Source organism: Thalassophryne amazonica, chromosome 1, assembly GCF_902500255.1.
Source record: "Thalassophryne amazonica chromosome 1, fThaAma1.1, whole genome shotgun sequence".
NCBI lineage: Eukaryota > Metazoa > Chordata > Actinopteri > Batrachoidiformes > Batrachoididae > Thalassophryne > Thalassophryne amazonica.
The window spans coordinates 93,823,569-93,851,383 of NC_047103.1; the positions used below are offsets into that span (position 1 = coordinate 93,823,569).

General features: G+C 41.9%; 1 long non-coding RNA gene across 1 annotated transcript; it reads left to right on the top strand.

The window, feature by feature from the left end:
* Nucleotides 1-2,853: 2,853 nt before the first annotated feature.
* Nucleotides 2,854-26,695, top strand: LOC117512640. Its single transcript, XR_004561347.1, has 6 exons — nt 2,854-2,865; nt 13,491-13,496; nt 22,664-22,669; nt 23,024-23,027; nt 26,305-26,309; nt 26,518-26,695. It is a non-coding gene; the product is annotated as an uncharacterized LOC117512640 (long non-coding RNA).
* The last annotated feature ends 1,120 nt before the right edge of the window (nt 26,696-27,815 follow it).

Sequence of the window (27,815 nt, forward strand, 5' to 3'; positions counted from 1 at the left end):
TTTAAGACAGAGTCTTTTAAATTTGGCCCTAAATTTCTGTTGTGTGTAAAACTACTCTATTCATCTCCAATGGCAGCAGTATGTAATAATAATAATATATCTGGCTATTTCAAATTACAAGTGGTACAAGACAGGGATGTCCACTCTCTCCATTGTTATTGCAATTGCAATAGAACCACTGGCAGTAGCGCTACACAACAATTTACTTATTAAGGGAATAAACCGGTTTTGGTATGGAACATAAGGTTTCTTTATATGCGGATGATACCCTTTTATACATTTCGACCCCCTCTCTAGTATTCCTGAACTACTTGCTTTGCTTCTAGAATTTGGGCGAGTATCTGGTTATAAGGTTAATCTCCAGAAGAGTAAGCTCATGTCTGTGTCTTCTTTAAATGCAAAGCTTGAGGGCAATGTCCCATTTAAAATTAACACAAAAAAATTTAAATATCTTGGCATTTGGGTAACACGAGACTATAAGGAGCTTTATCAGGCTAATTATTTACCTCTACTGGTAAATCTTAAGCATGATATCACTAGGTGGCAAACTCTATCTCTCTCTCTTGGGGGAAGGATTAACTCAATCAGAATGACAATATTACCTAAAGTTTTGTATTTGTTTCAGAACTTGCCAATATTTTGACAAAATCATTTTTTTCAAGTTGAACAGTCAGTTGTCCACATTTATTTGGAATAAACGGCACCCTCGAATTGGCAAAAGGATCTTACAGATGCCCCATAGTCTTGGTGGTATGTCATTGCCCAATTTTATGTTTTATTATTGGGCAGCGAATATCAGAGCCTTATTACTCTGGTTGGAAACAGATAATCCCCCTAGTTGGGTGGCTCTGGAAAAAGCCTCGATCACATCTAGCTCTGCATCTGCTTTACTCTGCTCTCAGCCACCATTTACAAATCCACTCTCAACCTATACTTATATAATCCTGTTGTTACTCACACACTGAAAATTTGGAATCAGTTCAGGAGGTCATGTCACTTTACAGAACTATTGTTTTTTGCCCCAGTGTCAAACAATCATATGTTTGCCCCTTCTTTGACTGATGCAACTTTTAATACCTGGGCTCTTAAAGGTGTGTATTCACTTTATGATCTCTATGTAGATAATATCTTTGCCTCTTATGACCAGCTGGTACAGAAATTTGGTCTCCACTCTTCACATTTTTTTAAATATCTCCAAGTCAGACATTTTGTGAGGTCAAACTCTGTTAGTTTCCCTGTGTGCCCTTCTAAGAATTTGGTGGACCTCGATTCTGGAGTGCAAAACTTTTCCAAAAACGGACACTCAGCAGGATTACAAACTGCTGAGCTATCACTATGAGACGAGCTTGGACTCCCTTAAACATAAATGGGAGCTGGACTTGGGTGAAACCATATCAGATTCAATGTGGGGAATCATTATCAAGAACATTTATTCATCTTCAATATGTCTGAGACATTCTGTTCTTCAGTTTAAAGTCATCCATCATCTGCATTGGTCTAAGGACAAACTGTCAAAGTTTAAACCTGACCTGGACCCGGCATGCAACCGCTGCAAACAGTCACCGGCCTCACTGGTTCACACATTTCGGACCTGTCCAAAACTACATGGTTATTGGCAATCTGTTTTCAAGACACTTTCTGCAGTCTGTGGTAGGACTGTCCATCCATCTCCACTGACCTCTCTGTTTGGTGTTGTTCCTCTGGAGGCCCTATTCAGTAAAAAACAGAAGGCTATGATTGCGTTTTGTTCTTTGTTGGCCAGGAGACTCATTCTCTGCCAATGGAAGAATCTACATCCACCTTCATATGGTCAATGGATGAGAAAAGTTATGTATCATATTCATTTGGAGAAGATCAGATATACTGTAAAAGGATCTGTCAAGGTCTATCTTGATACATGGCAGCCATTTCTATCTTATTTTGAGAGATTACCTGCAGATGTTTTAGTTTAGATACTATCAGGGTCTGTGATGCTACTAACATGCGGGTACTTAAGATTGCGTTTGTGTGTCCTTAGATGCCTGTACAGTTTAGTTATTATTATAGTTGATCTGGTTTAGAAGGGGTGGGGTGGGAGGGTTATTTTAAGTTTGTGTTAATTGTTTGCTTTGTGTGTAAAAATGGAAAAACTAATAAAATAATTTGATCAAAAAAATTATGTCCATAGGTGTTTTTGATGTCTAAATTATGAAACAAACATGACACCATAAGTGAATTTATGTATTGCTGCCGTGTTCCCTCTTTTCCTTATTAGATGTTTAAATTCCTCATAGGTCTCCATTATAAGTGCTGCTCTGAGGCAGTGGACATTGCTACTTGCTCTTTACATTATGCCATTGTGAATCCAGTTGATCTGTGTTTGACCTCATGGGCTGCCTATGAATGGCGTGCACATGCAATTAGTCTGAACTGGCTGAACCTGTCTTGACTTAGTCTGATTGTGTGAACATGGCTCTGCCTTTATGGAACCGCTTTAGCTTCATCTAGTTTGTTAGGCTTATTCAAGTCAGGTGTTTCACATTAAGTGCCGCTTTTCTGAGCTTGCTTCATGAAATGGGCTCCAGTACACAAAACCATATTGCAAAACTCAAACATAATAACACTTAAAGGGGTACTAACGGGGGCAAACCACAACAGAAAGAGGATGCACCTGAGGTCAATTTTGAGCTTCATGGCAATGGTTGTGAATACTTACGTACATGTGATTTCTTCATGTTTTATTTTTAATACATTTGCAAAAATATCAGTCTTTATTCACATTGTCATTATGGGGTACTGTGTGTAGAATTTTGTAGGAAAAAAATCAATTTGACCCATTTTGGAATAAGGCTGTAACATAACAAAATGTGGAAAAAGTGAAGCATTGTGAATACTTTCCAGATGCACCGTACATGAGATTTCTACATGTACACATTCATAGCTCCTCCCCACATTCATAAAGAGACAGCAGTACTCACTACTCACACAGTTGTTTAATTTTTTTTTCAAGATTCCAGAGGTAGCAACTTTCCAGAAATATGTCCAAAAATCAAGGTTACAGGATGGAAATGCTTCAGATCAACAATGTAGTCAAACAAGAATCTAGCTTTTCCCACATCTTAGAGTTGTTCAAAGCCTCCAGCTGTTGTTTGTTCTGCTCAATGCTGAGGAGAGACTCGGGAGGAAAGAAGGTTGGGAAGGAATGGCTGAGAACGGACACTTTGTTTACATCCTGTAGTGTGGCGCAAATGCAGCAACTACTGGCAGAAAATTCACCCAAATCTCATTTACGTGAGACACTATTTAAACATCAGCTGGAGGATTTGGACATTCACACATTTGGCCATTGTTGTTGATGGATGAAAAAGTCATTCAACAGGCCAGTGTGTGTGTGTGTGTGTGTGTGTGTGTGTGTGTGTGTGTGTGTGTGTGTGTGTGTGTGTGTGTGTGTGTGTGTGAGTGAGTGAGAGAGAGACAGAGAGGACACACAGGACCAGGTGGCTCTGATGAATGACAGCAGGCAGGGGTCCTCTCATTATTATGGCTCATTATTAACTACACCTCTTCCATCATGCACAAGTGCAGTGCGAACCCTGAAAAAGTAATATTATTCAAACATTTTGAGGAAACTGATGAAGTTATCCTTAACAATTCAACCATCAAGACTTACATTTACAAAGTTTGCATATATACAGTTTGTATACGGTTTGGTTTATAATTTTCCACCTCAGCTTTCCCTTACTGCACATATTACATTTTTTTCAAATAATATATATTAAGATTCTATTTTGAAATAGTAGTGACATGAAAGATTTATTTATTTCATTCACCATATCACATTTTCAGTGGGCCACCAGTTTACATATATCAAAATGAATGCATCTTTAAACATGATGGAAAATTCCTGAAGGTTCCAGACCTTGACTTAAAATTGTTTTAATCTCCACAAGTCTGATTCCTTCCTATAGGAGTCATCTCTAAAAACATCATGGTGCCACCAGTATAAATACAGTATACAAGAAGAAGAAGCTTGGGACCATAGAAAGTTTTTTTGTAGATTATGTAGATGAACCAAATTAGTACACTGCAATAAAAAAAAAAAAAAAAAAAAACTGTTGTGAAGGTCCAACAGAACTGCAGGATCACAACTGAGGAATTGATGGAGTTTGAGGTGTCAGACAGAAATGTGACAAGATCCACCTTTAAAGAGCACTCCATCACCATGACCTGAAAGACTGTCAACAAAGGACACAGCCAGTACTCTAAAATCAACATGAAAACAGCAAGATGAACCTTTTTTAAAATGTCATTTTTGTATAAATGGCTTCTTACTGCCCCCCCCGCCGCCTTTTTTTAAAATATAAATAGTGCTTTACAAACAAAGGAAACAAGTTAGAGAGGAATATGAAACACAAGTTTGCTGGCTCAGAAGTGCTCCTTGTTGAATCCGGCAGCTGTTCTTGACCAGCAGCTCCACTTGTTTGCCACCAGTTCATCCTGAGGGGTTGATGCCATCGCGTCCAGGTGTTTGACTGAATGAAACACCCCCCCACCCCATGCTGTCAGCATCCATCTGGAATTTTGCACAGTGTGAACATGCTATCTATCGTCTCTTCCAATGCCCTTCACTACATCATTATTCTATTTATAGTTTCATTTCAATACACCATGCAAAAATTATGATTACTTTTCTCAAATGCAACAAAATGGAAGTGTGAATGTTATCATTTTGCTAGCCTGTGACAACTCTAAATTACAGAATTACAGGTACAAATGGTACAATCTAAGGCAGGTACAATCTAATCTCTGAATTTATAAATATACACTCTCTCTCTCACGCACACACACACACATACACATATATATATATATATACAGTAGTGTTCAGAACAATAGTAGTGCTATGTGACTAGAAAGATTAATCCAGGTTTTGAGTATATTTCTTATTGTTACATGGGAAACAAGGTACCCGTAGATTCAGTAGATTCTCACAAATCCAACAAGACGAAGCATTCATGCTATGCATGCGCTTAAGGCTATGAAATTGGGCTATTAGTAAAAAAAAAAAAAAAAAAATAGAAAAGGGGGTGTTCACAATAATAGTAGCATCTACTGTTGACATTACAAACTCAAAACCATTATTTTCAAACTGCTTTTTTAGCAATCGTGTGAATCACTAAACTAGTATTTAGTTGTATATCCACAGTTTTTCATGATGTGCTTGGGGTCATTGTCTTGTTGAAACACCCATTTCAAGGGCATGTCCTCTTCAGCATAAGGCAACATGACCTCTTCAAGTATTCTGACATATCCAAACTGATCCATGATACCCCATAGTAGGAGAAACATGCCCATATCATGATGCTTGCACCACCATGCTTCACTGTCTTCACTGTGAACTGTGGCTTGAATTTAGAGTTTGGGGGTCGTCTCACAAACTGTCTCCGGCCCTTGGACCCAAAAAGAACAATTTTACTCTCATCAGTCCACAAAATATTCCTCTATTTCTCTTTAGGCAGGTGATGTGTTCTTTGGCAAATTGTAATCTCTGTTTTTTTTTTTTTTTTTGTCCATTTTAAAGCATTGGAGAACCTGCGTATAAGTTTTCCCCTCTCCATTCAATTTTTTAACTTTTTTCAAACTACGCTGTTCTTCTGAACAATGTCTTGAACGTCCCATTTTCCTCAGGCTTTCAAAGAGAACAGCATGTTCAACAGGTGCTGCCTTCATCCTTAAATAGGGGACACCTGATTCACACCTGTTTGTTCCACAAAATTGGCGAAGTCACTGACTGAATGCCACACTACTAGTGTGACTAGTGGTCCACCCCCCTCGTCGGAATTCCTTTGTCTGAGAAGTTGCTGAGAGACTTGCGCTGTGCTTGATCAAAATATTTTCAGAAACTGTGAGGCACATCCGAGTGGACGCCATTCGAGAAATTCAGATGGTTTTCTGTGAAAATTTTAATGGCTGATGAGAGATTTTGGATTGTTTCTATTGCTGTAAGGACTTCCCACAGAGCGGGACGTCGCGCAGCGCTTTGAGGCAATGTCGTCATCCTGTTTCAAGCTGAAAAACTCCAAATTTAAGCCTCTGTAGACCCAGGACGTCGTGAGAGAACAGAGAACTTTCAGAAGAGGTCGGGATCAGCAGTTTATCTGGACATTCCACTGTTAATGGAGATTTTTTTAATGAAAGATGTGTGGACGGATTGGCGCGTCAACTCGCAGCCAGCGCAACGCGCCCGCCACAGGAAAAACACCTCCGTTGGAAGCCTTAAGGACAAGTTGGAACATGCCCTGCTGTTAAACAATTTCTCATATACTCACTCAACTGAAAGCCACCAAAAGCCGCCTGGTTTTTACAAATGGTTATCAACACGGAGGTGTTTTTCCTGTGCCACCGCACCGCGCCGACTGCGTCCCAACGCGTGGACCCGTCCGCACGTCTTTCATTAATAAAATCTCCTTTAACAGTGGAATGTCGGGATAAACTGCTGATCCCGACCTCTTCTGAAAGTTCTCTGTTTTCTCACGACGTCCTGGGTCTACAGAGGCTTAAATTTGGAGGTTTTCAGCTTGAAACAGGATGACGACGTCGTCTCAGAGCGCTGCGCGACGTCCCACTCCATGGGAAGTCCTTACAGTGATAGAAACAATCCTAAATCTCTCATCAGCCGTTAAAATTTTCACAGAAAACCAGCTGAATTTCTCGAATGGCGTCCACTCGGATGTGCCTCACAGTTTCTGAAAAAATTTTGATCAAGCACAGCGCCAGTCGCTCAGCAACTTCTCAGACAATGAAAATCAGACGAGGGGGCTGGACCACTCCTTCCACAAGGCGTGCTCACAGGCGAATGACGTCACAGACAGGCGTGAAAAACTCATGCATGCGCACGAGGGTTCAAGCTTGGCTGATGTAATCACACGTGATTCCAAATCCATATAGTTTTTTTAAAAAATAAAACTGTCAGTTTCTTTCATTTTGTATGAGATGAACTCAAGATCTAAACTTTTTCCACATACTCAATATCACCATTTCCCTCAAATATTGTTCACAAACCAGTCTAAATCTGTGACAGTGAGCACTTCTCCTTTGCTGAGATAATCCATCCCACCTCACAGGTGTGCCATATCAAGATGCTGATTAGACACCATGATTAGTACACAGGTGTGCCTTAGACTGTCCACAATAAAAGGCCACTCTGAAAGGTGCAGTTTTTGTTTTATTGGGGGAGGATACCAGTCAGTATCTGGTGTGACCACCATTTGCCTTATGCAGTGCAACACATCTCCTTCACATAGAGTTGATCAGGTTGTCAATTGTGGCCTGTGGAATGTTGGTCCACTCCTCTTCAATGGCTGTGTGAAGTTGCTGGATATTGGCAGGAACTGGTACACGCTGTCGTATACGCCGGTCCAGAGCATCCCAAACATGCTCAATGGGTGACATGTCCAGTGAGTATGCCGGCCATGCAAGAACTGGGACATTTTTAGCTTCCAAGAATTGTGTACAGATCCTTGCAACATGGGGCCGTGCATTATCCTGCTGCAACATGAGGTGATGTTCTTGGATATATGGCACAACAATGGGCCTCAGGATCTCATCACGGTATCTCTGTGCATTCAAAATGCCATCAATAAAATGCACCTGTGTTCTTCGTCCATAACAGACGCCTGCCCATACCATAACCCCACCGCCACCATGGGCCACTCGATCCACAACATAGACATCAGAAAACCGCTCACCCACACGACGCCACACACGCTGTCTGCCATCTGCCCGGAACAGTGTGAACCAGGATTCATCCGTGAAGAGAACACCTCTCCAACGTGCCAAACACCAGAGAATGTGAGCATTTGCCCACTCATGTCGGTTACGATGACGAACTGGAGTCAAGTCGAGACCCGGATGAGGATGATGAGCATGCAGATGAGCTTCCCTGAGACGGTTTCTGACAGTTTGTGCAGAAATTCTTTGGTTATGCAAACCGATTGTTTCAGCAGCTTTCCAAGTGGCTGGTCTCAGACAATCTTGGAGGTGAACATGCTGGATGTGAAGGTCCTGGGCTGGTGTGGTTACACGTGGTCTGCGGTTGTGAGGCTGGTTGGATGTACTGCCAAATTCTCTGAAACGCCTTTGGAGACGGCTTATGGTAGAGAAATGAACATTCAATACACGAGCAACAGCTCTGGTTGACATTCCTGCTGTCAGCATGCCAATTGCATGCTCCCTCAACTCTTGCGACATCTGTGGCATTGTGCTGTGTGATAAAACTGCACCTTTCAGAGTGGCCTTTTATTGTGGGCAGTCTAAGGCACACCTGTGCACTAATCATGGCGTCTAATCAGCATCTTGATATGGCACACCTGTGAGGTGGGATGGATTATCTCAGCAAAGGAGAAGTGCTCACTATCACAGATTTAGACTGGTTTGTGAACAATATTTGAGGGAAATGGTGATATTGTGTATGTTGAAAAAGTTTTAGATCTTTGAGTTCATCTCATACGAAATGGGAGCAAAACCAAAAGTGTTGCGCTTATATTTTGTTGAGTATATATATATATATATATATATATATATATATATAGTATATATATATATATATATATATATACACAGTGAGGAAGATAAGTATTTGAACACCCTGTGATTTTGCAAGTTCTCCCTCTTAGAAATGATGATTCCTCCATGATTTTCATCTTAGGTGCATGTCCACTGTGAGAGACATTATCTAAAAAAAAAAAAAAAAAAAAAAAAAATCCAGAAATCACAATGTATGATTTTTTTTAATAATTTGTTTGTATGTTACTGCTGCAAATAAGCATTTGAACACCTGTGAAAATCAATGTTAATATTTGGTACAGTAGCCTTTGTTTGCAATTACAGAGGTCAACCATTTCCTGTAGTTTTTCACCAGGTTTGCACACACTGCAGCAGGGATTTTGGTCCACTCTTCCATAAAGATCTTCTCTAGATCTTTCAGGTTTGGAGTTTCAGCTCCCTCCAAAGATTTTCTACTGAGTTCAGGTCTGGAGATTGGCCAGGTCACTCCAGGACCTTGAAATGCTTCTTACAGAGCCCCTCCTTAGTTGCCCTGGCTGTGTTTGGGGTCATTGTCATGCTGGAAGACCTAGCCATGACCCATCTTCAATGCTCTTACTGAGGGAAGAAGGTTGTTTGCCAGAATCTCACAATACATGACCCCATCCATCCTCCCTTCAATACGGTGCAGTCGTGCTGTCCCCTTTGCAGAAGACCACCCCCAGAGTATGATGTTTCCATCCCCATGCTTCACAGTTGGGATGGTTTTCTTGGGGTTGTTCTCATCCTCTAAACATGGTAAGTGGAGTTGATTCCAAAAAGCTCTATTCTGGTCTCATCTGACCACATGACCTTCTCCCATGCATCCTCTGGATCATCCAGAGGATGAACGGACCTGGACATGTGCTGGGTTGAGCAGGGGGACCTTGCTGCCCTGCAGGATTTTAAACCATGACAGCATCATGTGTTACTAATGTAATCTTTGTGACTGTGGTTCCAGCTCTCTTCAGGTCAATGACCAGGTCCTCCTGTGTAGTTCTGAGCTTTCTCAGACTCATCCTTACCCCACAAAGTGAGATCTTGCATGGAATCCCAGACCGAGAGAGATTGACCTTAGACAGCTCTTTGGTCTTGGCGATGGTGGACAGGTTGGAGTGTGACTGATTGAGTGTGTGAACAGGTGTCTTTTATACAGGTAACAAGTTCAAACAGGTGGAATTAATACAGGTAAAGAGTGCAGAATAAGAGGGCTTCTTAAAGAAAAATTAACAGGTCTGTGAGAGCCAGAATTCTTGCTGGTTGGTAGGTGATCAAATACCTATTTGCAGCAGTAACATGCAAATAAATTATTAAAAAATCATACATTTTTTTTTTTTTTTTTTAGATTATGTCTCTCACAGTGGACATGCACCTAAGGTGAAAATTTCAGACCCCTCCATGATTTCTAAGTGGGAGAACTTGCAAAACCGCAGGGTGTTCAAATACTTATTTTGCTCACTGTATATATATATATATATATATATATAAACATATCACTGTTGCGAAGGGCTGCAGCGAGCGCACGGCGCACTTCGCAACAGTGATATGTTTTATATATATACGAGGTCTGTCCAAAAAGTATCGTACCTTTTTATTTTTTGCAAAAACCATATGGATTTGAATCACGTGTGATTGCACACATTGAGCCTTCATCACGGCGTTGCCTTGCGCCATGCGGCTCTGCCGTGATGCGCGGAGTTCCTCCGCTCCTCTTTCCATGACAAAAACTCCTGTAACAGTGGAATGTGCCGTTCCTTTCTAAACTGGATGCTGTCTTGATCCAGTATGTCATCTGACTAGCACAGGAATTGCGGAAGACGTGGACATCAACACTTTTTCGGCACATTGAGACAGACGTGCGGAGGAACTCCGCGCGTCGCGGCGGAGCCGCATGGCGCAAAGCACCACCATGATGAAGCCTCACAGGACGTGTTGGGGCATGTCCAGCTCATGCACAATTTCTCGGATACTCACACGACTGAAAAGCAACCGGGAAGCCGTCCTGAAAAGCCACCTGAAAGCCGTTCTGTGAGACCAACACAGAGGTGGTTTTGTCCCGCGCCATGAGCAGCATGGTGGCGCAATCCTCCGCTTCTCTTTCCATGAAAAAAACTCCTGTAACAGTAGAATGTGCCGAAAAAGTGCTGATGTCCACGCCTTCTGCCTTTTTTGTGACAGTTAGACGACGTCCCAGATCAACTGTTGTGTGTTGGGGGGGGCGTGGCTGGCTGTTTTGGTGTTCTTTTCTTTTCTTTGCTCTCCAGGTGGCATGAGGGCTGATTTGTCTGTGGAGAAAGTGCTGGCTGAAGAGTCCTCACCCTTATTAGCGTCATGTGGAACACCCGTGGCAGGGGCTCACGTGCGGCCTTGAAGACTTGCAGCTGAAGCGGATAATTGGATGGCGTTCTGCATATAAGTCATGTGTGATTTGAGCAGAGCTGCTGGGAACTCAACCTTGTGACGTGTGTTTGTGCGATGCTGAGGACCGCGCCTGGGTCTGACATATCGAGCCCGTGAAGCAGGGAAGGGTGAGGACACATGCTGTCAGCACACGCTAAAGATAATTAAGTGATTAAGTAATTGTTGATAGTATCTTGGTGCTTGGTTACACAGTAAATTAAGACTGAGGAGAATTGTGCAGCTTGCTTCTCACTGCGGTGGCGTGCAGGATAAGTGATCCTCCACTTGTTGTGAGGGGCTGCTCATTTGCATAAAGTTAAAAAGAAACATTGACCTGAGTGTGTTACTGATAGCGTGTGTTATGTGAAAGATAGAGTTGTACCTGCTGACTCACCTCACCTTTTCTTTGCTCCACAGAGAATCGGTTCGTTGTGTCCACCTGGGGGGTGTTTGTCGGTGGTAGTGGGTCCAGGAGCGCCGGGCTTTAATTATTGCGGGCGCTGGAGAACATGCCACTTATTACTCCACCAGAGGGACGCTTTTTATGTTTTACATTTGTAAGCACAGGTGAAAAAAAAATAAATTGTTTCTGTTGGGAACCGCCTTCTGGTTATTTTTACCGCTGGGTTCTGTCAGACGCAGGTCCGCTCCTCAACCTGCGTCGACACATAACAGTAGTTCCCGGCCATTCCATAATGGACCCAGCGGCAGAGGCGGTTCCTTTTGCCGAAAAGGTGCAAGAACACTTGGAGAAGATATGGGAGCAATTACAGCATCTCGCAAATCGAATTGAACAAACAGACGCCCATTTACGGAGCTTGCAGCGCAAGCCGTTCCGCTTCCTGCAGCTCCAGCTGGTGGCATCATCGATACCGGGGCAGATAACTCCGTCACCCAGGGATTCGGTGTTCGAACCGGTTATTTGTCATCCGGACCCTTATGCGGGAGACGCTGAAGCTTGTGCTTCGTTTCTGATGCAATGTTCTCTGTCTTACTCAGCGACCGGCTTCCTTCTCTTTCCGATGGAAGTCGTGTTTCCTATGTAACAAATTTGCTCCGAGGCGACGCCTTGGCTTGGGTCACCTGCGTGTTGAGTAACAACTCGCCATTGTTAGGATCCTTTAAGGATTTCTCCCGGGAGTTTCGATTGGTTTTTGGATTATCCGGTGAAAACGAATACCGGTGCCAACGGTTTGCTGAATCCCAGGCAGGGGAGGCGGAGTGCGGCGGAGTATTCCGTGGACTTTCGGATTTTTTCTGCTCAATCCGGTTGGAATGCCGTAGCTTTACGGGGCGTGTTTGTAGACGGGTTAAATGAGGCACTAAAAGACGAGCTGGCGGTCCGTGATGATCCAAACGATTTAGATGAGCTGATATCGTTGGTGATTCGTTTGGATGATCGGATGAGGGAGCGTGGACGCGAGAGAGGACGCCCATCAGAGCGGGGTTTTTTTTGTCTCGGGGCTTTCCCCGACACAGGGCTGGGCTGCCTCTTCTTCGCCCCACTGAGGCTCCTCCGACGGGACCTCCAGCTCCTCCTGTTGACGAGCCCATGCAGCTCGGACGAGTAGAGATGTCTGTATTGCCCCGATACGTAAGCGTCAAGAGAAATAACGGCGACGTAACTCCAAGTGTTCTGGGACAGGAAAAATAACACACAAAAAAAAAAAAAAAGGTTTCGGCACAGGTAAATGTTTTGTTCTCTTTGATTAGGGGCTATGTGTGTTTGGGGCGTCAGGGGCGTATCTGGTGGAGTGATTGATGGGCTCACTTAATTGTCACTTTTGTACGTGGTTTTAGGTATTTTCTGTTTGGGTTGTTGGGTCATTTTATTTTGTTGTTTTTTATTTCTCTACATCCCTAACCCCAACCTCACTTGCGCCAAGACCGTTTGTCTTGTGGGTTGTGGGGTGGTGCAGGTTGGTCACGCTGAGCATTCTCAGAAGACCTCTGCACCTAGGGGGGGGGGTTCTCAGAAGACCTCTGCACCTAGGGGGGGGGGGGTGTTAGAGGCGTTTCTTTGGTTTGGTTAGGGCCCGGTTCCACTCCAGCCTCGGTGAGCCTTTGTACCGTTCGTCATTGGTGTTGCCGGGGTGTGGTGCAGCGGAGACTTACCTCAGTCGGAGGGGTGGGCCGATCTGTTGCCGTTGCCATTTCGGTAGTTCCACCCCTCCCGAGAGGCTGGGGTATGGGTCGAGTTGTGGCACTGGACGCATTTCCAGTTCTCTGCTGCGCCCTTGGGGTTGGAGCTGGGTTAGTTTTTTTCTTGTTCCCTTCTCCGCTTACTAGTTTGAGCTGTTTGCCAAGATTGAGCCGCCGGGGGGCTCTGGGAGGGACCTGGGTCTTTCGGGGTGCTGGGGAGGGTAACGGGATTTATGGTCGTTTATATCCCCCGGGGTTGTTGTGAGTTGTCCTCCGGGGTTGATTTTTGATTCGCTTGTTTTCCTTCCGGGCTCCACCTCCAGGGTTGATGGGACGGTCCTCTGAGGGGGAGTTGGCTTGGGACCAACCAGCCATGTGTGACCAAGTCTGGGGTTCCGGGGTTGTGGGGTGGGTACCTCCTGGGGTTGATGGTACGGTCCCCTGGGGGGGGCGCCGTGTTACTCCATGTGCACCTGGGGACCCTTGTTGGGCTTATGGTTTTGGCTGTTCCTCCTGGAACTGGCAATGAAGGCCTTCTGGGGGGGGGTTGGGCTCTGCAGGTCATTCTGGGGGGGGTTGTTTATTCTTTTCCTTTCATGCTTTTATGTTTGTATTGTGTTTGTGGGACTGTGTTGGGGTTTTGCGTTTGGGAGTTTTTCTTTTCTTCCCGGGGTTTGATGGGACGGTCCCCTGGGGAGGTGGTTGGGTGGGTTTTTAGGTTTTTTCTTTTTTTTTCTCTGTGTGTGTGACCTTGTTTTTGGGGAATGTTTTGGGGCTTTTGTTGATGCCAGCCGGCCTTCCTGCTGCAGTGCCTGTCCGCTTTCTGACGTGGACCCTGGAGGGAGGTGCTGTTCTCGGGCCTGGTTGGTTCGGTCGCCGGGAGGCTTCCCATTGATGGGGGGGTACTGTTGTGTGTTGGGGGGGTGTGGCTGGCTGTTTTGGTGTTCTTTTCTTTTCTTTGCTCTCCAGGTGGCATGAGGGCTGATTTGTCTGTGGAGAAAGTGCTGGCTGAAGAGTCCTCACCCTTATTAGCGTCATGTGGAACACCTGTGGCAGGGGCTCACGTGCGGCCTTGAAGACTTGCAGCTGAAGCGGATAATTGGATGGCGTTCTGCATATAAGTCATGTGTGATTTGAGCAGAGCTGCCGGGAACTCAACCTTGTGACGTGTGTTTGTGAGACGCTGAGGACTGCGCCTGGGTCTGACATATCGAGCCCGTGAAGCAGGGAAGGGTGAGGACACATGCTGTCAGCACACGCTAAAGGTAATTAAGTGATTAAGTAATTGTTGATAGTATCTTGGTGCTTGGTTACACAGTAAATTAAGACTGTGAGGAGAATTGTGCAGCTTGCTTCTCACTGCGGTGGCGTGCAGGATAAGTGATCCTCCACTTGTTGTGAGGGGCTGCTCATTTGCATAAAGTTAAAAAGAAACATTGACCTGAGTGTGTTGCTGATAGCGTGTGTTATGTGAAAGATAGAGTTGTACCTGCTGACTCACCTCACCTTTTCTTTGCTCCACAGAGAATCGGTTCATTGTGTCCACCTGGGGGGTGTTTGTCGGTGGTAGTGGGTCCAGGAGCGCCGGGCTTTAATTATTGCGGGCGCTGGAGAACGTGCCACTTATTACTCCACCAGAGGGACACTTTTTATGTTTTACATTTGTAAGCACAGGTGAAAAAAAAATAAATTGTTTCTGTTGGGAACCGCCTTCTGGTTATTTTTACCGCTGGGTTCTGTCAGCAACAAAGCCTTCACGTTGGAAATGATCTGGTTGTTTGAGCGGGGTTTGAGCCTGTCAATCGGCGCTCGGAGCGCACCGCGATCTCAGACGCTGTGGGCGGTCTTTAAACCGGCTGGAGCACTCCTTAATCTGTGTAATCCCCATAAAATCGTCGCTGAAAGCCATCTAAATTTTCCGAATGGTGTCCAGCTGGAGGTCTCTCACAGTTTCTGGAAAAATTTGATGAAGCAAAGCTCCAAATCGTTCAGACATTTATTCGCAATAAAAATCCGATGAGAGGGGTGGACCACTGCTCACACAAAGCCTGCTCACAGGCAAATGACGCAACCGACAGGCGTGAAAAACTCACGCATGCGCACGAAGGTTCAGGCTTGGCTGATGCACTCACACGTGATTCAAATCCATATGGTTTTTGCAAAAAATAAAAAGGTACGATACTTTTTTGGACAGACCTCGTATGTATATATATATATATATATATATATATATATATATATATATATATATATATATATATATATATATATATATATATATAAAACATATCACTGTTGCGAAGGGCTGCAGCGAGCGCACGGCGCACACATTGATGTTGATAAATAAATAAATAAATATATATATGTGTATGTGTGTGTGTGTGTGTGTGTGTGTAGGATGTCCAAATAATGTGTTCATTTAGATTAATTAATTATAGCACCTATAACAGGTTCACAGTGCCAGCAGCTGGAGCATGTGTAACCACTTCACGCTGCTGCTGTAAAAAAAATAAATACATGCCACCCACGGGATTCAAACCTGCAAGTTACAAAAGCTCCAACTGCCAGCCAGAAACTTTACCACTGCACTACCATCACTGTCCTATAAAAGGTGCAGGAAAATGTCTGAAATCAACAAGGAGATAAATGTATAAAAAAATAAAACCACACACCAAAAAACCCCACAGCACTCTTACTGAATCCCTCTTTTCGAGCAGACAATACAGTATGAACAGTGTGTTCCTCTGTAGATGGCCCATGGTCACAGGTGTACAGTCATGTAATGACATAAATGATGCAATGCACTCTTATCATGTCCACATCTACTGGCCTGGTGTGTCAAGCCGGCCCTGCGCGCGTGTCCTGTGGATGTCACGTCATGTGGAACAGAGCTCATGTGGGTGACGTGACATTCAGATCGCCCGCTGCGTGTTATGATCTGATGGTCCGTTTCACCTGGGGCAGCCTGTCAATGTGCGCAACGTGCGCTCGCTTGCTGTAGCCCTTCACAACAGTGATATGTTTTTATGTATGTCCACGTGAGGACAGCAAGCAGATACAAGTGAACAGTTGTAAGTTCATGTCTGTCCAAACATGGCACGTGTTCCCCAGCAGTGACATCCAGAACCAGAGATTTCAACAGCTGCTTCTGTCGGCGGCCACACCCCGTCAATCCAGTGCACACACCAATGTGTCAGTGTGTATGTGTTATGTGATCCTTTTTTTAGTTATTTGTTATGTAGCTAGTGTTGTACTCATTAATATACCTGTCCTGGCTGTGATCTCTGTGCTTTTAATGTGACACGCCGTGTGCACTGAGCCATCATTCATTTCCAGCTGTCAGTGTGTCTCTGGTCAGCAGCTGGGAGACGGCTTGCTGTGCGCGCTCTGACGTGCTTGTCTGTTCCCCATCAATACATCCATATCAGCAATTCATGCAAGTGTGCTCCCCCCCAGCACGCCACGTGTTGTGGATGGGGGGTGCGCAACACATGCACAATTCACACGCACAGCACGTGTGTTGCGGGGAGAGCTGACACTCTGGCATGCCACTTGTGTGTTGCTGTTTTCCAACGGCATACTCCTGGGGGCAATTTCACAGCCAGCTCGAAAGTGATTGTCTGCTGACTGTTTTCACGCTAACAGTGCGAATGGCCACACGTTTTCTAAGTGCCAAGCGAGCAGTGTTAGATGTTCGTGTGTATCAGTTTGGCCGACACCTGCCACAAGAGGGACTGAATGGGCTCTCACATGCCACCCACAGGATTCAAACCTGCAATTTACAAAATCTCCAACTGCCAGCCAGAAACTTTACCACTGCACTACCATCACTGTCCTATAAAAGGTGCAGGAAAATGTCTGAAATCAACAAGGAGATAAATGTATAAAAAAATAAAACCACACACCAAAAAAACCCACAGCACTCTTACTGAATCCCTCTTATCGAGCAGACAATACAAGTATGAATCATGTGTTCCTGTGTAGATGGCCCATGGTCACAGGCGTACAGTCATGTAATGACATAAATGATGCAATGCACTCTTATCATGTCCACATCTACTGGCCTGGTGTGTCCAGCTGGCCCTGCGCGCGTGTCCTGTGGATGTCACGTCATGTGGAACAGAGCTCACGTGGGTGACGTGACATTCAGATCGCCCGCTGTGTGTTATGATCTGATGGTCCATTTCACCTGGGGCAGCCTGTCAATGTGCGCAACGTGCGCTCGCTTGCTGTAGCCCTTCACAACAGTGATATGTTTTTATGTATGTCCACGTGAGGACAGCAAGCAGATACACGTGAACAGTTGTAAATTCATGTCTGTCCAAACACGGCACGTGGTCCCCAGCGGTGACATCCAGAACCAAAGATTTCAACAGCTGCTTCTGTCGGCAGCCACACCCCGTCAATCCAGTGCACACACCAATGTGTCACTGTGTATGTGTTATGTGATCCTTTTTTTTAGTTTTTTGTTATGTAGCTAGTGTTGTACTCATTAATATACCTGTCCTGGCTATGATCTCTGTGCTTTTACTGTGACACGCCGTGTGCACTGAGCCATCATTCTTTTCCAGCTGTCAGTGTGTCTCTGGTCAGCAGCTGGGAGACGGCTTGCTGTGCGCGCTCTGACGTGCTTGTCTGTTCCCCATCAATACATCTATATCAGCAATTCATGCAAGTGTGCTCCCCCCCAGCACGTCACATGCTGTGGATGGGGGGGTGTGCAACACATGCAAGATTCACATGCACAGCACGTGTGTTGCGGGGAGAGCTGACACTCTGGCATGCCACATGTGTGTTGCTGTTTTCCAACGCCATACTCCTGGGGGCAATTTCACAGCCAACTCGAAAGTGATTGTCTGCTGACTGTTTTCATGCTAAGAGTGTGAATGGCCACACATTTTCTAAGTGCCAAGCGAGCAGTGTTAGATGTTCGTGTGTATCAGTTTGGCCGACACCTGCCACAAGAGGGACCGAATGGGCTCTCACAGGGCAGACTCTGTGTTTCAGCCGCTGGTGTGCGCAAGTAGTTGTAGCAACACGTGTACGAGGTGTTAGAAGCAGCTACGATTTTATACATATTGCATACGATTCCTGCTTCATGCACAATTCAGCCACATTCATACTATGTGTGAAGGGGCCCTAAACCTTGCACTGGGCACAATTTCTCCAATCACAGCCACATAAGCCTATAATTTCTTCTGGGTTGTCTGGGTGTCTTGGTGGCTTTCTTCACTCTTCTCCTTCTTGCACAGTCACTCAGTTTTTGAGAACTGTCTACTCCATGTAGATTTACCATAGAGTGCCATACTGTTTGTATTTCTTCATAATTGATGTAAATAAAGTCCAAGACATATTCAGTGGCAGCTTTACCATCAGAGAGCCTCATCCACAAGTACCACAAAAGACTCCAAGCTGTCACTGATGATAAATGGGGCAATACAAAGTATTAAGGACAGGGGTATGCAAACTTTTGATCAGGGTCATTTGGGTAGTTTCTGTTGTCATTATGGTTTAAAAAGAGTAAACACAGGTGTTTGACGATGAATGGCTTCACCCAACCACTAACCATGAGTGAAGAAAAAGTTTTTGTGTTATCATTCATATTCTCTGAAACATGACCAAAAAAAAAATAAAAAAATAAAAAAATCTAAAATTCTGCCAGGGTATGTAAACTGATATTTGGTTAAATATCCCTTAGCAAGCTGCATTGCCCTGTTGGAACACCCATGTGGCCAAGTTTCAACTGTACAGCCAAAATTACTGTGACATTCATGCCCATGATGAGTGCATGTAAATATCATTTGTCAGTATGAATACCAATTACTCTTCCAACGTTTTTACTCAGTTTGCCAGAATGAGTCAGCGGGGAGACTGTTTCATCATAGGTTTAAGAGACTATTTTTGAGAGTAGTAAGTTGGTAATTGAGAGATCTCAGTTCACACTGAATTTAGTATGAAGGACTAACCTTGTGAAGCTGTAGGAATGCTGAAGAGCACAGCTTCTGCATGCACACAGAGCTTCTCAACTTGTTTAATGAATCAAACCACACAAGAAAAGTATCAGCACAATCCACAGACACAATGTGATTTCTGAAAATTGAATTTAATGGAACCACTGTTGGAGTGGTAATAGTACACACATGACAGAGGTCTGCCAGACATCTCTAACATTTTCCACACCTGATGACACTTTACAATCTAAAATGCATTTGCCTTTTACATTAGTGAAGATCTAACTCAAAGACAAAATGATCACTTGATGACTGATTATTTAAAATCACTTTCTCTGTGCTTTTTGAGCATTGTGTACAAGGCATAAGGAATAAGAACATTCATATCACTACAGTATTTACACAGCAACAGTGAATCATGTTTTTTGAGGCAATCTTCAAAATACTTGACACTGTACACTGATGAACTGTGATTCTGCTCTTCTCACAATGCACCAAATGTTAATAGTACAACTGTATATATTAGTGTGTATATTAGTATATTAGTGTATCAGTATGTATGTCAGTACCAGAAAAAAGTATGTAAACAAGTTATCTAAGTCCTGCATATAATATATATATATATATATAGAGAGAGAGAGAGAGAGAGAGAGAGAGAGAGAGCGAGAGAGCGAGAGAGAGAGAGAGAGAGAGAGAGAGAGTCTGGATAGGAATTTATGACGTCTTAGTTTTGATGTATAGTTTTGTGATGTATCTTGAGGTATGAGCCCCTCTACCTGCTATCAGCACAGCAGACAATGTATATTATCACAGGTAAAACATTTGGTTACAGCCTTCCATCAGCTACGTACACTGAGCACACTGTGTGGTGAGTATTCATGCAAAACAGTTTCATGTTTAAATAAAGTGTCCAATATTGCTCAAGGTGAGGGACACCTGTCAAACACCAGGTACCAGCCTGTGTGACCATTAGATTGTTGGTTCCATGATGTAATTTCACTGTTAATACCATCTCAACGAACACTGGCAATTAAGAGGGCAAAAAAACATCAACACAAATATTAAAATATGCAAAATACATTGAAGCAAGACACCACGCCGCGCGAAGACAGATGTGTAAAACCATCGTTATCATTTGAACCTTTGTCAGACATTACTCTCATACTGTTAGAAATCCTAATGAGTAAGTTCAGCAGCCAGAGATTTCTGAGAAATGTGTAAAGCAGGAAATCCAGGATAGAATCTATAGTCATTGTTCCAGGAACTAAGCTAGGGAAATCCTGAACTTTGGAGCAGTGAGGAAGTTTGGCTGGAACTAAAGTGATATGAGCAAGCAGAGACCACCAAAGTGTGAAAAAAGGACAATGTGGCAAAATTTCATAACTTAAATTATAGCAATAGATTCAATAATGTCAGCTTACTGTGGGAGAAAAAATGTATATATATATATATATATATATATATATACACACACCACGGTTGAATTCAAATCACGGTTTAGACACAGTTTGGTTCAAGATTGGGTTTTGAAAATTATTCAAGTAGCAGTAATCTGTGAGCAGTAGAGAACTGCTGTCAGCCACTTTAGCACTGAGAGACAAAGTGTAAATGTAAACTTTTTTCGTTAAACTCGCATTGGGATGAATTTACTGTGCAGTGCATTAAGTGTTTTGTTTTTATGCCGAGTCATGTGTCAAGCCAAACCACCTTCAATATTTTGTCCATTTAAGGTTTGATTTGCAAATGACACCATCTCATACAACCTCACTCTGTACAGATCAGAAATCACTGTACGCAGTGTCACTATTCAGTGGCCATCTCATCCGTGAAATTTTACACTATTTCATATTAACATCAAGTTTTGTCATAAACTGGTGGCGTTGTCTATCTAAACTCGAATGCGGTCTGATTTTATCTGGGACAGTGATTCAAGACAAATGTGGATCGGTACGCTTTCACTTTTAGGTTCATATCTGAGAAAGAAAAAAGGTCAATATACTAATTCCATTTATGCTTCCAAAGTTTTTGGGTGGAATAAAGTGGTCGTTTGCTTCAGCTGGTTGGCTCATTGTTTCCTCTGTTCAACAGGAGCACTGTGGGCTTTGTGAACTTGTAGAAAAAAGAATTGTTCCATACACACTTACCTCAATCTCAAAGGTTTATCTAATTTATCTGGTTTTAGGGTCCAAGACAGGACACACGGATTACTTTTAAGAATGAGTTTTACCTGCTGATACATTTCTACAATTACTTGCCCCCCTCCAAAAATGTCTCTTTAAAAAAAAAAATGCACATAAGTTGCACCAGAGAATAAGCAAGAAGTAAAATTAATTTAATCGGCACAGTATGTATTTGTAAGGCACAGATGGTGGTAAGAAGCACAGCTAACAAACTAATTTATGTTGCTATACCAGGCACATAATCTAAATAAACTGCTTCTTTCAGCCACTGAAAAGATAATTAGTATGATTGTAACAAGTGCAAAATGCAAGTAAACTGCTTCTTTAAGTCAATGAACAATCATATGTGAGGTAAACGTGCAATGCAATTACACATTTGAAAACTCTTTTGCAGTAGTCAGGGTCAGAATCAGAAAAAGGGGCTTAAATAAAGATCTTCAGGCATTTTTGAGTAAAAGTTGGCAAACAACTTTTTCTAAATGAATTTTTTGTGTTGAATCCATTTTTTGCTCTTTGCCAAGCTGTACCTCCCACGTGGAACCCAGTAGGGGGCACTTTTTGTAAAACAAATTGATGTTTTTCCATTATTTTGAGTATAAAACCTGTACATCTTCAAAAAGTGAAATTGCAGAAAGTTGCATATATCCCTTAGCTAGATTAGTACCAAATTTGGCTTTAATTGGATGAAAGAAACTCTCAAAACAGACCTTGAGGTACTGTACAAATTACCAATTTCGATGATAAAATAAAGATTGTAGTCAAAATTAATGGTCTTGGTGACTTTACTGGCCATCCCTTAATGACTACTTCACAGAATATATCCCACATTGTCATCTGGAATAATTAAGTCACTAGACTGTACAGCCCAGGTCAGAATCACCAAAATGTGTGTGTGAGGCATGAAGAGCCGCTGGCATTTCTGAGTGGGTAAATTGACTTTTGGTAAAAGTTGGCAAGTGAACTTTTCTAAGGGTATTTTTGTGCTGAATCAGTTTTGGTGTTTGGTGTTTGCCAAGCTGTACCTCGTATGTACAAGTCAATAAAGCCCAAAATCTGTGACAACCAGGAAATCCAGGAAATTCCACATTTTACAGTTTTATATAATGTCTGACAATAATAATCAAGTGTAGTTGGTTATTTTTGGTGGGAATTAAGATACTGGATGTGACAATGATAACTGAAATTTAATTTCTCATTGTAGTCATTAACATATCTTATTTCATCCCCATATTTCAAGCAGATGAATAGAAGATATAAAATTCCTGAGTCATTTATTTTGGAGCCACTAGCAGACTATTGTCCTCAGATTAAAGTATGTAAATAAAGTTCAAAGTTATACAAGAAATTTATTTTTTGAATTCAAAAGTAAATTACTTTCTCCCATTATTTCCACACATTTCATTTGAATATTGTTCATCAGAATTAAAGACTAATGTGGGTATTCACTTCCACCATTGAGAATGTCTTAAAACTTTGCAGGAAATTGAAGAAGGTATTTATAACAGACATTATGAAAAAAAAAATAGGGGGTCACCGTACTTTTTAAAAAATTATGAGACTTTTTCTATTTACATGTGAAATGAATGGGAAATTGTTAATATGGAGGTTTTTGACTACAAAAAGTGATATAAAAATAATTCTACCATTGACTTTTGGTCTATATTTGTACAACACTAAGATTACATCTTATACTATAAAATAAAGTGGAAAAAAGTGGGGGTCACCAGCAAAATGAAAATTTTAGAAGATTTTAAATGTAGTAAGATTGGAAACGTAATGCAAACATAGCATAGTTTGTATTTGAGAACATAATGATTGTAATTTGATTATAATTTTGAATTAAGATGTTTATTAAGTTTATAAGAATTTTAAATATTAATAAAACTTTAAATGTATTCATTTTATAAAACCTTTAAATGTTATTATTATGATTTTTGTTTTTATGTTTTGTTTTTATGGTTTTTTAACAAAATTAAAAGGTCTCGTCTGCGTTTTTATGTTTTGTGTTTATGTTTTATTATGTTTTTTAACAAAATTAAAAGGTCTCGTCTGTGTTGCTCTGCAGCATGTAAGTGCAATTCAAGTGATGCAGAATGTAGCAATTACTGAACTGAATAAGAGCATTTTCCAGGGCATGATATAACATTCTGTTTAGTGTTGTGAAACTGTGCATTTTAAATTGATTTGTATTTGGTGATGAGATCATATTTGAGAATCTCGCTCACCATTGTTTACAGTTTTATGCTAATATGTTCAACCATTATCCTAGTTAAAATAACTTATTTACTCTTCATCATTTACATGTCCATGTGGATATACAACTAGTTTAAAGATTGTAATTTCATCTAACTAAATGTTTCTTTTGGTTTATTTATGCAAACTATTTTGTAAGAAAGATTGGTTGCATATAGTTTATATTGCTGCCTCCAGCATGATGTTAATGTTCTTTTGTGTATGTACAAAATGAAAGGTCAGTGTTCACCAGGAATGTTGTAGGATACTGTATGTCTGATGTGTTTTAATTATTATGTTTGTTTCCTGTACCCAATAAATAAATAAATACAGTATTAATCTATTAGGTGGTCATTTTGTTGAGATACAAATAAGAGTTACAGGTTGGCAAACTGCAAAAATTGATTCAGCACAAAAAATACCCTTAGAGAAGTCCACTTGCCAATTTTTGCCAAAAGTCTATTTGCTCATTCAGAAATGCCTGAAGCCCTTCATGCCTCCTGTACACATTTTGGTGATTCTGACCTGGGCTATACAGTCTAGTGACTTGTTTATTCCAGACATTAAGGGATGGCCAGTAAAGTCACAGAGATGATTAATTTTGGCTACAATCTTTATTTTATCATGGAAATTTGTAATTTGTACATTACCTCAAGGTCTGTTTTTGAGAGTTCCTTTCATCCAGTTAAAGCCAAATTTGGTACTAATCTAGCTAAGGGATATATGCAACTTTCTGCAATTTCACTTTTTGAAGATGTACAGGTTTTATACTCAAAATAATAATAAAAAAAAAGTCAATTAAAAAAAAAAAGCGCCCCCTACTGAATTCCACAGGGGAGGTACAGCTTGGCAAACAGCAAAAATGGATTCGGCACAAAAAATACATTTAGAAAAAGTTGTTTGCCAACTTTTACTCAAAAATGCCTGGGGGTGTCACTTTATCTGAAAATCAACATAGACTACAGTCAGTTTTGCTCTTGTTCAGTTTTTGAGCAAGACTCTTAATCAATCAATCAATCAATTTTTTTATATAGCGCCAAATCACAACAAACAGTTGCCCCAAGGCGCTTTATATTGTAAGGCAAGGCCATACAATAATTATGTAAAACCCCAACGGTCAAAACGACCCCCTGTGAGCAAGCACTTGGCTACAGTGGGAAGGAAAAACTCCCTTTTAACAGGAAGAAACCTCCAGCAGAACCAGGCTCAGGGAGGGGCAGTCTTCTGCTGGGACTGGTTGGGGCTGAGGGAGAAAGAGCTGAGAAAGATCTTAAAAGAGCTGCCATTGTTGTTTCCCTTAGTCCAAATAAATTTTCTTCCAAATAGGACAAAAAATTATGTTCCCTTTATATTTGTGTGGTCTTCCAGTAAAAAGAAATTCTTAAAAACAAAGAACATTGGGCCTCATCCACGAACCTTTCTTAAGAACAAATTTGTTCTTAAGTCCTGCTTACAAAGTTTTTATGAAGACTGTGGCATTCATGGATGTTTTCCTATCCAGGATTTGTTCTTAGGTAATAATAAGTCCTATGAACACTCAGGAGTACTCTTATGCACATTTCACCTCCAACATGTTGTCACATTACATGCGCTGTCTGCTGATGTGAAGTTCATTAAAATATGATATTGCAGTGATATTTCCATGATATCGCTGTTGATTATTATGTGTTACTTTTTGGTAATTTACAGAGGTTTTTTTTCTTTTTTTTGCATTAAAATACATCAAATGTACACTGTAAAAAATGATAGCCCCATTAAGTCAAGTGAACTTGTGTCTTCTCATTTACTCCACTTGTAATGGCAAGATTAGGATATTGGACTTAAGTTTGTATGTTTTCAAAATCTGAACTTAAAGCTATCCATTGCCTTCACTAATTGTGAGTCAAAACAAAGCCTATCTTTAAGATGAGTTAACTGATACTCAGTTGAATTAAGGCAGCTGGTGAACTTGAGTTTTTACAGTGTACAACACTTTAACATTAATCAAGAGCAGTAGCAGCTGCACAGGGAGGGGGTGGAAGTGTTGTCCCGAGGCCCAGGTCTGTGTCCAGACACTCAGTCAATGGTGCTCCTAAAAGTAGGGTGAGGGAAAATTAAATGTAAAATTAAATCATTTTACATTCAATTTACACTGAATGATTTTTCCCATAGCCTACCTGAGAGTGCTGTCTCCCTGATGATGGTTCCGATGCGCTGGTCCAACTTGGACAGCTTTTGGGTGTCTGCTGTTCCCCCTCCAATCTGCTACATCTGTTGTCTGGATTTTGAGATGGTTTTTGATGCCGGATTTAAAATCAAACCATTTCTTTTTCGCTGATTTCCTGCAGCAGTACCACCATCTCTAAACTGAAAGGTTTTTTTTTCTCTTTGCCTGCTGTGCTGAAATTGATTTGCCTTTTGCTTTCAGCATTTTGTTTCCCCTTAATGAAATCTGCATCTTTTTACAGCCATAAAATCTCATGCCCTTTTATGGTCATTGATGAACTGTTACCTATGCTAATCATGTTAATTAGGCTCACCAGGCACACACTTTCAATTTATGAGGAAATGAGATTCATCAATGTAAAAACACAGCTGTGAACAATTCTGTGGTTTAAGAACACGTTAATGAATCTGATGTAGAGTTTTCTTACGATCCTTCTTAGGGACAGTTTAAGAAGGAATTTAAAAAGATTCTTAAGAAGATATTGGTGAATGAGGCCCATTGTTTTCTTTTAGTTTCTCTTCTACACTACGTCTTTTGAAAGATGAAGTTTAGAAGAGTGCGATATACATTAGCCTAAGTGTTTGGGACAGCTACTTTTCGTGATGAGAAGAAAGACTGGATTTTATTTAAGTCTCTGTACACAGCATGGAAACTGCTGTTTGGGAATATTCTGGTTTGTCATTTAATAAGTGACAATGGATTACCACCAGACCATCTTATTTTTTGATATGCGCTGCAGCACTGCGCGGGAACAGACGTCAGTTTGGTCAGTTATTGTGTCATTCAGCAATAGTTTGCTGTGTAGAACAAGTATTTATAGAAATTGGCTTGAAATGAACATGAGTGCTGGCAGCACGGTGCCCTAGTGATTAGCACTGTTACCTCACAGCGAGGAGGTCATGGGTTCGATTCCCACCTTGTGAAGTTTGCGTGTTCACTCCAGGTGCTGTGGCTTGCTCCCACATTCAAAGACACACAGGTTAGGCGGAATGGAAACTTTAAATTGTCCGTAGGTGTGCATGCGGGTGTGAATGTGTTTGTTTGTCTATATGTGGCCCTGCAACGGTCTGACATCCTGTCCAGGGTTTACCCCGCCTCACACTATGACTGCTGGGATAGGCTCCTGCCCTCTGTGACTCTTAATTGGACTAAGCAGTTGAAGATCAGTGAGTGAACATGTGTGCTAATTGTATTTTATCTCTGGAGCCCGGCAGTTGCCAAAGATAGGAGGAAAAACTCAAAGTAATGATGCCATCACGATTGCTCATATACTGAACGTTTTAAGTGTGACCAACTCGGTTTTAAACACATGATGAAAGTAAGTGAGCTCTGTTCCAAAGGCCCCCACCCTCATTTATTTAAATCAAAAAGTCATTTTAATGTTGTGTTTCTTGTTTCTACTGTGATGGCCCCTGCCGTCTTAATGTATTTGTATGTTGTTTAATGTGTCTGTTGTGTGTCGTGAGGTCTCGGCCACCTGGGACGCGCTGATTAGACTTCCTATTAGGGGAGCTACAAAAGGAGGGAGTTTCTGCTCTCTCTCTCTCTCTCTCTTTCCCCCCTGGATTGCAGGAGATTGCAGGTTGGAGAGCGGCAGCATCTGATCCTGATCCTGGTCTTGGTTCTGGTTTTGGTGCTGGTCTGGGTTTGTCTAGCCACGTCCGTTCATTTGTTTATTTTATCTTCTTATTTTATAATAAAGTTCCCGTAAGGGTTTTAAAAAAGACTTCCGTGTGGGCCTTAGTTTTTGTTGCGGCCTGCGTGCCAGGAAGTAACAAATCGGGGCTCATCCGGGTTGTTGCGGCCCGGCTTACAGGCCGCAGCACCACTGTAATGAAAAAGGACAGAATCGTGATTTTTTTTTTTGATATTAAGTCTGGACTTCAAGTCACAAGACCTCTCAAATGAGTAAAAGATGGAAAATATGGTATTATCCATTCATGGCCAATAGAATTGACTGCTACCTATGCTGCTCATACTTTTAAATGGAGCACCACTGTGTCTTGTATGATGCTTGGATACTCCGCCATAAATGACAACACACCACTGACCAATCAGCCTTTCATGTAAGTCTGAAATGTGCTACAGACTTAAGCTGTGGGATATCTTTTCCAACTCAGGGGGTAGTGTGGTGGAAAGGAC